Genomic DNA, 11,965 nt, shown 5'->3' with positions numbered 1-11,965 from the left:
GGATCATGATTTTCGACTTCTCCAGTGCCTTCAATACCATCCAGCCCTTACTTCTAAGGAGGAAGCTGGAGGAGATACAAGTCGATGCATCCATGACCTCATGGATCACTGACTACCTGACAGGCAGACCACAGTCTGTGAGACTTTAGAACTGTGTGTCTGAACAGGTAGTGAGTAACACAGGGGCTCCTCAGGGGACGGTTCTTTCTCCCTCTATACTTCAGACTTTAAGTACAACTCAAAGTCATGCCACCTGCAGAAGTTCTCAGATGACTCTGCAATTGTGGGATGTATCAAGGGTGGGCAGGACGAGGAGTACAGAGGACTGGTCAGCAGCTTTGTGTAGTGGTGTGGGGAGAACCACTTGGAACTGAATGTAACAAAGACAAAGGAACTGGTGGTAGATTTCAGGAGGAAAAAGGTCAAACCTACTCCTGTCTACATCCATGGGAGTGGCGTGGAGATGGTGGGCTCATACAAGTACCTGGGAGTGCACATCGACAATAGACTGGAATGGTCTAAGAACATCGAGGCCATCTATAAGAAGGGACAGAGCCGACTTTACTTCTTGAGGAGGCTCAGGTCCTTCAATGTATGTAGTAAGATGCTACATATGTTCTATCAGTCGGTGGTAGCGAGCACCATTTTCTATGCAGTGGTATGCTGGGGCCCTGGGATTAGAGCAGTGGATTCTAAAAGGCTGAACAAGCTCATCAGGAGAGCAAGCTCTGTCATTGGGTCACCCCTGGACCCCTTGGAGGTAGTGGCTGAGAGGAGAATGGTGTCCAAACTAGAGGCCATCATGGACAACGTCTCCCATCCCCTCTATGACAGGCTTGTAGAAATGAAGAGCACGTTCAGCAATAGAATTATTCACCCACACTGCGACAGGGAGCGCTACAGGAGGTCATTCTTGCCTTCTGCCATAAGACTGTACAACGCATCCACCTTGTGTCTGGGCAGAGGCAACATTGACAGTGACCTGTTTCTGGACTGAACAGTAAACTGCTACATCTGTTCTTTTTCTTTTCCCATTTACAACCGTTTTTTGTGCAATATATGCCAGGGACCCATGCAATACATTTATATTTACATCTATATTTATATTCATATGTGCAATACGATTTATCGGCGTACTGTTCTGTTCTAGTTTGTTCTTTGTGTGTCCTGGACTGTGAGTAACTCTTTTAGTGCACCCCTCAGTGCACTGATTGTATTGTATGTATTGTATTATTATTATTGTATCATTCGTTACACTGTGGCTGTGTTGTCTGTGTTAAGCTGCTGTTGCACTGCAATTTCCCTCACGGGATCAATAATCTATCTATCTTAAAAGGACTGCTGACCTGCTGGAATCCATTGTGCCCCTTAGAGTTATCTTTTGTTGCTGCGGATCCTGTTTTTTTTTGCTTGCAGTAATTGTGAATGTTGAGGTATTTAGAAAATAAAAAGGGCACTTAAATACTGAAGAAATAAAAGGATGTTTTTTTATTTAAAATAAACATTTTTTGCTATAGCTTAGACCTGCTGCATCTTACTTTCACATAAGAACAAGTAATAGGTTTATTCCACGCTGAAAAGAGAAGGGAGAAAACACAATGTTTCGACTGTTTAGCCTTCTTCAGACGTGATACTTTTACATAATTGGCTTTGCAACCAGAACATAAAAGTGAAATCTGTCTTTGTCAATAAGCCAAGAGACACGACTTAAGTTATAAAATGCTTGTTTGGCATATATGCCATAACCTTTCACTTGTACAAGGAAGTTCTGCTTGTACCTGTAGATTTGAGCAGTTTGTCATGTATCATCAGGCAAGTTCATTGAGACACAGCTATATGGGTGGTGCACTAAACAGCTTGCTTCACTAAACTTTACATAAACTTTATGTAATATAGGAACAAGTAATAGGTTTATCCCATGCTGAAAATAGAAGCAAGAAAACACCATGTTTCGGCTATGGAGCCTTTTTCGAGTGTAAGAAAGATAGGGCAGTCAGTTAAGATAATATAGCATGGGAAAACAAAAGCCAGGAGAGAGGAGGAGGCGGGAGCAGGGGAGAGGCAGAGTGGCAAAACAAGTGGTGTGAGGTTGAGAGAGGTGAGGAGAGGTGTGAAATTAAACCTACAAATGAATAGAGAGAATTAGAAGAAAACAAGTCTGTCGTAGAGAGAAGGGGGAAGGTGTGAACCAAGTTTCAGGATAATTTAAGTTTCTGATGTCTTTCTGCTATAGAAGTTAAGAACTGTTGGGGGGGTGTCACTATAGCTTGTTTGTTTCACTGTATAAAAGACCATCTTTTTTTACTTTTCTTTGAGTCGGGTTTGCAAGAGCTTGGCTTCCATATGTGTATGCAATAAAGAAGACATATGCTACACGGACACCCGAATTTCTGTCATTTTGTTTGGCATAACAATACTAATGTCTGTTGCTGGTCTGTGTGTGCATTGGCGATTCTGGGAGATGAACAGAACATGTGGTAAAGCTTAGGGAGCCTAGCACCCTGTCTGTATTTGGTAGGTGGCGTAGTTCTACATGAGGCAGGAATAATACTTGGTTGTGAGGTACCTTACCGTGACAGCTGTTTGACTGCTGAAAGAAAGAAATGAACGATTATTTAGTTTTAGGTTTCTCACTTCTATACTTCCATAGTCAGATCACACCTCTCAATGCTTTTGTCCCCCTCGAATTCATATATTTTTTGTGCATTGCTTTTCACTTCACCAGATTAGGATTCATACCATACCCTGACTCTAACAGTCATGACATTTTTAAACTCTTTAGAGACCTTATCTTATTTTGTGCATTGTTAACTATTTAGTTAATCTGTCATTTAGAAAAACCTTATCTCTACTAAAAATTCCACAGATTCCAAAACCTGCCTATCTTCATAAACCTCATGACTAGTAGGATTACGTTCTGGAAGGAAATACTGTTGGGCAAGACTGAGAGCACACAACTCCAAAACATCTGATTTACTGGAATTTGATTATCGCTGTCCAAAGAATTCCTGAAATCAAAATATAACTACCAAATACCTAAGGGTCTCAGAAATGAAATAGCAAATGAGGTTAAATCATGCAAATTATGTTACTAACCGGATCACTTTTTTCTAGAGCTGTTAAAATACCTACATACTGTATCTGCTATCAAGTTTTCTTGATTTGTTGATGGGCCTTACAAGGAAAACTTGCCTTTCCTTTTTTAAGTATATATAATATTAAATTAATGTTGGTTACTGATTATTTTAAAAATCTATTGTAGATTGATACTGGATGACTGTCCTTTTTTTGTTGTAGCAGTTTTGTACTTAGCAAGCAATTATTTGATTATGTTAAGAAAGTATTTACCTAACAAGCTTATCACACTAATTTGAAAATAAAATGGATTCTCTATCATAGAAACCAAAATTTAAATTAAATACACAGCTGGTGAGTATTTTATAGTATCTCATCTGGTACATATTAGTGAGTGTTTTTAACTGGGTGTTCTGTTACAACAGCTTCCTTAAAAAACGTTTTCAGTGATTAGCTACAGTAGGCCTGAAACAACAACAGACAACTCCAACCCTGATCCCAGAAAACCCCAGTCCAACTGATTGTATGATTAACCAATTAATTAGCAATTTCTAAACACCTGGAACAACTAAATTGTGATCAATTGCAAAGGATATGTTGAAGTAGTTTAGACATCATTTGTAGCAGAAATTGGTAGCTATAAAGACTCAAACCTTAACCCGATTAAGCACATTATTGTTTCCTCTGTACTCAGCTGTTTCAGTTTAGCTGCATGAAGCTAGCAAGAATTGCTTCCAACAAAATGGAACTTCCTATCAACTTATTTTCTAAGTATTGTAATGCAACGGGGGCGCAGGCGGGCGCCCTTGCCGCATTAGGTCGGCCCCATCCCGACTGAGGCTTAAACCCAGGACTCCCACGTCTCTCTGCAGCGACCTAGCCCCGTGAGCTAGAGATCTCTCTATAGCCCAGTAGCTGTAGTCCTGCTATCACAGGGAAGGGCGGTGACGTCACCTGCTCTGGTACGCCGGCTCTTACACAGTACCTGTCGGCCGTAAGCGTTACAGTATTTTTAAAAGGAAGTCTTAAAAAATAAAAAATACATCTTAATCATGCCTTTAAATATCTATCTTTTGAAGGTAGTATTACACCTGAACAAACTAGTTATCTCATTTTATGAATGACCTTTTTTAAAAAACAAAGCTCAACATAGAAGTCAATGAACTTACGTCAACTCATCCAATAAATACTAAGTCAACAGTTCCTATAAACATTTGAACTTTCAGAATTATTATAGGCAAGATACATCTGTGTTTTGTAAGCCTTGTTGAAATGTTTCTCTTTCTATATGTTTAAATTTTATTCTGTAAGAGACTGACAAAATCTCACAATATAGAATTAAATTTTAAATATAATTTGCTTGGATTTTCAATACATTTTTGAAGCTTTTATTTTGACTTAGAGGCAGTACCCTTAGAGGATGTGCCTTTCTGTTGCTAGAAATTGTTGCTAGCTTGTTACTGCTGTTCATTTGCACCCTCTAGTGGAATGAGTTTCCACTTCATTTGACCCAGGCACTGCGATATCCATCTACACAGTCCTGATTTCTCTGAAATTAGCTGCAGTTAAAATTTGGCAAAGCACCTCAAAAGAACATATCAAGAGTCTGGTGATACTGATGGGTCTCAGACTTGAAGCAGTCATTGCATGTAAGGGGTATGTGACACAATACTAACTTTACACTAGCTTAATTTACTTTCAATTGTTCTATTACTTATGCCGATGTGAAATTAGAGTGGATTGAACACAAAAAAAATTCTAACATGGTTTAAAATGTATGCACAAAATTACACAAGTATCTCCAGAACTAAAAGCTGAAGGTCTGTACTTTTGTCTCACTTTAATCTTTTGATCTGAAATACGAATGTCATTAGTACTCAGCAAAAATGACACATCTCATACCACTGTACCAATACTTACACTTTTTGCTGTAGATTGTCTGCAGTGCCACAACCTCTTAGACCAATATCAGATAATTCTGGTGCCTGCTGTTTTGTCTTCTCTCCTTTTAGCTTTTAAGGGAGCTCGTGCAGCTCTTTTTAAGGCTTCTGATCCAGGATGTTCTAGTTTCAAAAGTTGCCAGATATTTGGTGTTATCACTCAGTTCACTAAAAGAGCTACACAAATATGATAATAACTACCATCCACTGAAGATATACATTAAGATTAAGAAAAATCTTAATCTTGACCATAGCATGAACTGTACAGCTAAACCTATGTAACTGTACATACCTATGTATGTAACATTTTCAAATAAGATGTTATTAACAAAGAAACACAGAAAGTCAGACAGCTACATAAAAAAACAAACACATTAAAACACTGTGTCCCACAATCCTTTCCCACAGACTTGGCACAAATTCAACCCCTAGTGCAAGCTCAAGTGGATGGTATGGACCATTTGCCTGTGTGTGGTCTTGAAAGCCTGGTCACATCCAGTCAAGAAGTGCTGCAATAAAATAAAATTAACGATTTTTTAAAAAAGTTACAGTTATAAAAAGATCCACTTAAGGCAACACTTACTATGCGTGCCTTTCAAGGTCATAGCAGGTCATTACATCAAGGAAATAACAATTTCCTTCAGGTTTATTATGCCTCTGAGAGTAGCTTTACGGAATAGTAGCTGTATAGAATAAATTGACTATGCATTTCTTCCCTGAATCTAAGTTTATTCTGAGCAACATCAAGATAATATTTATTTCATAAGCAAACATTTAACTGTGTTTAGTCAATACCTGTTAGATTTGATAGTTTATGCCCTTCTGTGTAAGTTAAGTGCTATTTTTAGTACGGGAGGAATGTTGTTTATATATAAAATGCAGTCTAAGTCATTCAAGAGTAAGCACAATACTATTCGAGACACCTCACTGTATCTCTTTCACAATACTGCAGCTACTGCATACAGTATGTGTGCATTTGTTATGTGACCTTAGATGAAATGTTCATATTGAACGTATTTACTTTATTAAAAATTGGAAAAATACATTTTTGAAAAGTGACAAAAACACTTCACTATTTTGAGATATTAATTATTTTACTGTACGTTTGGGTTTTATGTGGAAAGCAAGTCTCTGCCATCTGCCCTCACCTCTATAAGTACTGAATAAATTTGTAATTAAATAATAGTAAGAAAAAAAATGGAAGTGATAGGTCCAACCTTCAGTAATGCTTTCAGAAATTGCTTGTCTTTTCAATGTTTCTGATCCTATGATGGTCTTATGACCACCCCTTTGACTCTGCCATACTTTGCTGAGACACAGCTGTGAAGGGGAGCAAACAATAGGCAGAATGGGGCCAGTGACTGGCTACCACAGTTGTGACAATGCCTGATATTGTGACATGATGTAAATTGATGATAAATTAACCTTTGTCACATTGCAAGTGTCAAGTTTTTTCACTATGTACAGAATCATAAGCAGGTTTATGAGATCCATCTATTACTATTTTAAGGGTTAGGTCATAATGTTCCTGGGAAAACTAGGTCTCCAAGTCTGGCTTGGATTTGAATCAGTTTTAAAATTGTGGTCTGAAAATAAACCCATTTCCCTTTTAGGCTTCTTTTTATATAAATGTAGGATAAAGTTAAAATGTTTACTTAACTTTTACTGATTGCTGATGTAGATTTAGAATAATCCACCAAAGTTATAGCATGTTTAGCTATTTTTAAAATGTTATTGGTTTACTGGCAAACATTTAAAATTGGACTAGTATGATGTTGCTGATCAGAATTGATGAGGAGCTGAATCTGTTACAATGTGTGCAGGAATCAGCAAAAGGAGCATAGATGATCAGCATGATAGCATACTGGCACTGTATGGTAGTCTATAATATTTGTATGTTACTAATGACTGTTAGTTGAATTAACAATGTGATCAAATCGTTAAGGGATGCATGGTGGCACAGAAGTTTGCATTGCTGCCTTGCAGCACTGGGGCCCTAGGTTCAATGCTGGATCTGTGATGCTATCTACAGGGGGTTAATGTAATGGTATTCAGCTTTCCCCCTGCAGTCTGAAAACATACTGATAGGCTAATTGGCTAAATTCATTCTTTTGTGAATGTCTGTGTTTGTCTGTACTCAGGACCTCAATGAGTACCTTGCTAAGTAACAACTGGAAAACTGGGTGAAATACATTATAAATTATATACTGTGTGTATATATACATACATACAGGTATTTAAGTGTATACTACCTGTATAAGCTTCTAGGACATGCTGTATATGCAGAGCCCTGAAATCATACTAATAAATCAAGGTCTACATGGACATATCATATCAGAAGTAGGGACAGCTGTTTCTATAATGCTTTTCAGTTCAATGCAACTGAGCACAATCACATTTATTTCGGTTGGGCACCTTTATGTGACTTTATAAGGGAAGTAGGTCAGGTTACTGTTTTAGTTCCATCATATACTGTTTACATATCAAGTTATTTAAATATGCATTTCATAAAAATGATCATACAGTATGTCTAATATTTTGTACACAATTCCTTTAAAAAAAATCATACTTAGGAGAAACATTTCAGCATTTTCAGCAACATTTCAAATTTAGAGAGATGTTTTAGTTTTGTGCTCACTGCTGTGAAAATGTTGTTAGATATTTTAGACACAAGGAGGAGGTATATAAATGTTATGAACAATGTGTTAAAAACCTCCACCTTTTTTACTAAAAAATATATTAACATAATTTAATAAGGATGAGAGGAAACCAACAATTAATCTTTAAATCACATGAAAAAAATTAAAAAGCAAGATCATAGCAACTCACAATAGGTATATGAACATCCTATGGTATGTTGCAGTGTTGAGTGTCATGGAAGTTCATTATATTTACCACTCACATCTAACTGGTAGCTTTTACACATCATTAACGTCTTTTGTTGCTCTTAGCATAAATGTGGTAGAAGTAGGGAATATAAGACAAAAGAAAACACAGGAATGGGTAGGGGAGAGGAGAAAATTGAGGTAAAGAATTTGAAATCAGGATCCCAAATTCCAGGAAGAAATTGAAAAATAAAATAAAAAGGTTTGAAAGACTGGACAATCGCTGAGTGCTGGGGTATACAGTAGGTTTCAAATTTTAAGCATAATTTTGGCTCTCTTTTTAGTATAGGATTGATTTTTAAACTAACCATTGAGGAAAAATGTGACAGAGGGATCACTGTCACCGTCCACAGACAGTACATTACAAGACACTCGTTATCCATCTTGAGTTACACACGACTTCGCATACACTTTCCTATCGGCTAGCTAGCTCATGAGGGTGCACACTCGGGGCTTGGCTAGCAGTTTCCTATTTTCACACACGCAATACATTATCTCCTATTTCAAAATCAGTTTCCATTACCTGAAGAGACACAAACACAAACTCTGTTTCTGTTTATTTGTACTTATCTGTGTGAGAGCGCGCTCTGTTTGTTTTTCTCTTCCGTCTTGCTGTCCAACTTCCTGGTATGATGGCCTCTTGGGTCCAAACTCGATACCCGTTTTCAGCTTGGCTTTAAAATGTCAACGTGGAGTGGTGCATGCGCACATCTTCCGGTAAAGGAAGTACAATTTTTACAGGAGGTTAAATATAAGTGAAATATATTCAGGGTTGGTGTTTTTTTTTGTACATTCTGTTTACACTATTCTTTAAAGGAAAGAAGGAATTCCCATGTTAAGGAAATTAGTTTATCTGGGGTGAAATGCAGCTCCATAATTTTGTAACAGTGGTATAGTCCAGGGGGGCAGGGCTATATGGTACCTATTTAGGAAGGGGGGGGAGATCTAACAGGGTTTTAGTCTTGCTATCGCTAAAGTGTGGAGCTGATAGAACCTGAAGTGTGCTAGAACTCCTGACCTCTTTCTTTAGAGAAAGAGTTTGTTTTTGTTTCTTTTGTGTATGTGTACTAGTTCAACTTTGTTGTTTTTTTTGTATATATAAATAGTCTGTGGGGAGCATTGTCATAATATACCATCATCTTTGCACCTAAGTACAATTGTGGCTGAGCCATCATTTAGTTTTAAAAGGACTCACTTGGGCACCCCTCCTGCCCTCCCTGTGACATTTGGTGGCAGCGGTGGGATGGCTAGCTGCAAGACAGTGCGTCTTTGGAAAAAACGTGCAGGCCTGCGTTCACAAGGAAAGGCACTGCCACAGCTCAAAGCAGATGAGCCTTGGGACACGGTGGCCTCATCAGAGGAAGAAGGATGCTGTGAAGAGCTGGGAGCTAGACCTAGAGTAACCTCTCAACAAGTAACAGGTGTGAGACATGTGTCCAAGACAGAACCTCAAATGGAGATGGCGAGCCTGCTCCGAGGCTTTCTGTCTGGGCAACAAAAGAGAGAGAAGAGCGCCTTAGCTTCCTTGCAGGATATATTTGTTTGTTGAATTTTTTTTATTTTTTATTTTCTATTTTTTTTAAAAAGCATTCCTTTCCAAATGTGTGGGCCGGAATTTTTTCCACTTGCAAGGGTTTGCATTTCTCCATTTTGCATGATGTGTCTTGGAGGAAAAAAAGTCCTGTTTTGTGTGTTTGTGGAAATAAAGCGAGTTGGAATAGGAGGCGGGTGCCAGTTGCTGTTGTGGGCTGGACTGGCCACGGAAGGAGCAGTCTACACTTAAGAAGTGTGGATTCTGTGAAGGCCACTATGCATCTTTACCGTCACTACACCTTGATGGAAAATACCCAGTGACGGGCGGCATCTCATTGCAATTAAATACGTGTGTTGTTGGAGCTGAGATCTTTCTTGATTGTGTCCGACAGCTTCCAATGGAAAGCTATAACTCTTTGTTTCCGAACTGGCTGGATGTTGCTTGTCAACCCCGCAAATGGATTCTGTCGTGAATCTTCCACTTTGAGACGTTCTTGAGGAGAGACTCATGCTTTGGCTTCTGGTGGCCTTTCTGATGGTCGTCTGCTTCCTTTGGGATTTTCTTTGTAGCAGCTAACAATGTCCAGCAGCTCCTTTGGCGGGTGTACAGGAGTGACCCTTCTGAGTGTTGTCTGTTGGAATTGGAGCAGCTTAGGCGCTTGACAGAGTTGAAGCCAGCCGGGGGGGGGGGGGACGTGTGTCCCACACTCTTCTTCTGAATCCGAGAGGGAGGCGGGAAGGAACCCTTCGTCGTAGCGTCCCAGGCCTCCAAGAAGGAAAAGAAAAGAGTCTTCCTCAGCTGAGGAAGACATCATAGATGGGTTTTCTATAGCCGGCTTTGTTACCCTGGAGGCTTTAGAGCTGTATATGTGCCACAGAGCAATGTTTTCAGACTCTTGACAGTTTCGACCTGAGAGGGAATTTCTGTCTCAAGTCATTGTTGAGTTCAAAGGTGTTCCTGTTCAGTGCATTGAAATCAAAACGCTCCACTTCCAGAGTTGCAGACATTCTTTACAAGTGAACTATTACGAGCAGAGGGTTTATTAAACGTGATATTTGGAAGCAGAAGGGCTGAGCAGCAGTGAAGTAGTTCAGGTGGGTTTTAAAAACACATTACTTCAAGTAGTCTAACATCTAAACCGTACAGTAATTCCCATATGTGTTTGTTGTACGTTTTTTCATTTCTATCTTAAAACTCACTTGGATGAAACCTATACATTCCATCAAAATCAATTCAGGTTCAAGTAGCACAGCTTTTTGTTCTGCCTTGTTCTTAATTTTTTTAATTCAGACATAGCACCACCCTGCAGACTCTTTTTGTACTTAAGACTTCTCCCTGCTCTGCAGGTGTTGTAGAGAAGTGTAATCTGTAAATGTTTTAGCTATGGCCAGATATATAGCTTCTTTTTGTGTGGTACCAAAAGAGGAGACAATCCTTATTTCTTATGGGTCTGGTCTTGCTGTCCAGGGATGGGAAGTCCCGGCTAACATTGCCTCTTTACAGCGGGATGACTTATCTTTGCAACCCTTGTTTGTAAAAGCAGGTGTGGAGAGTGGGAAACTTAATACAGAATATCACTGCGGGGATGTTTATTCCATTGTTAATGATTTCCTATATGTCAGGGAGATGGGAAGCAAACGTTTGGTTGTACCTAAAATATGTAGACCATTAGTACACCTCGCACACACAATCCCCTGGGCAGGTCATCTAGGACAGCAGAGGACATACAGGCACATCAGTTCACGTTTTTATTGGCCCACTATGTACACTGATGTCCAAAAATACTGTACTACTTGTGCAGTTTGTCAAAAGACAAGTGCTGTCCGGAGATCTGATAGAGCTCCATTGTATCCATTGCCGGTGATCTCCTTTTCAGCGCATTGCGACGGATATAGTGGGACCATTAGAGAAGAGCCATACAGGATATCAATATATCCTGGTTGTATGTGATTATGCCACCTGGTTCCCAGAAGATTTTCCACTTCGCTCTATCACAACACCGAAGATCATAAGCGCTCTGGTGCAGTTATTTTCCAAGATGGGCATTCCAGATGAGATAATCACAGACCAGGGAACTAACTTCACATCCCGCCTGATGGGTCAACTCCACAAGCAGCTTGGCATCACTGCTATCAAGACCAGTCCCTATCACCCACAGACAGATGGCCTTTAACCAAACCCTCAAAAATATGCTGAGGGAGTTTGTCTCTGACACGGGTAAGGACTGGGACAAGTGGTTGCCATTCCTTCTCTTTCCATATAGAGAAGTGCCACAGTCCTCTACTGGGTTCTCCCCCTTTGAGCTCTTGTATGGGTGCACTGTCCAAGGACCTTTCAATCTTCTGCGGAAGACCTGGGAAGCCACTCCTGTTCTAACTTCAGAAAAAGGTATTGTGCAGTATGTGTTGCAGATGAGAGACCACCTTGAGAAGTATCGGGAAGAGGCTCAAGAGAACCTAAAAGAAGCCCAACATGCCCAGAAGCGTTGGTATGATCAGAATGCACGCCACCGGGAGTACCAGCCAGGACAG

The sequence above is a fragment of the Lepisosteus oculatus genome, chromosome 6, assembly GCF_040954835.1.
Source record: "Lepisosteus oculatus isolate fLepOcu1 chromosome 6, fLepOcu1.hap2, whole genome shotgun sequence".
Lineage (NCBI taxonomy): Eukaryota > Metazoa > Chordata > Actinopteri > Semionotiformes > Lepisosteidae > Lepisosteus > Lepisosteus oculatus.
Note: the sequence above shows the minus strand (reverse complement) of the source record.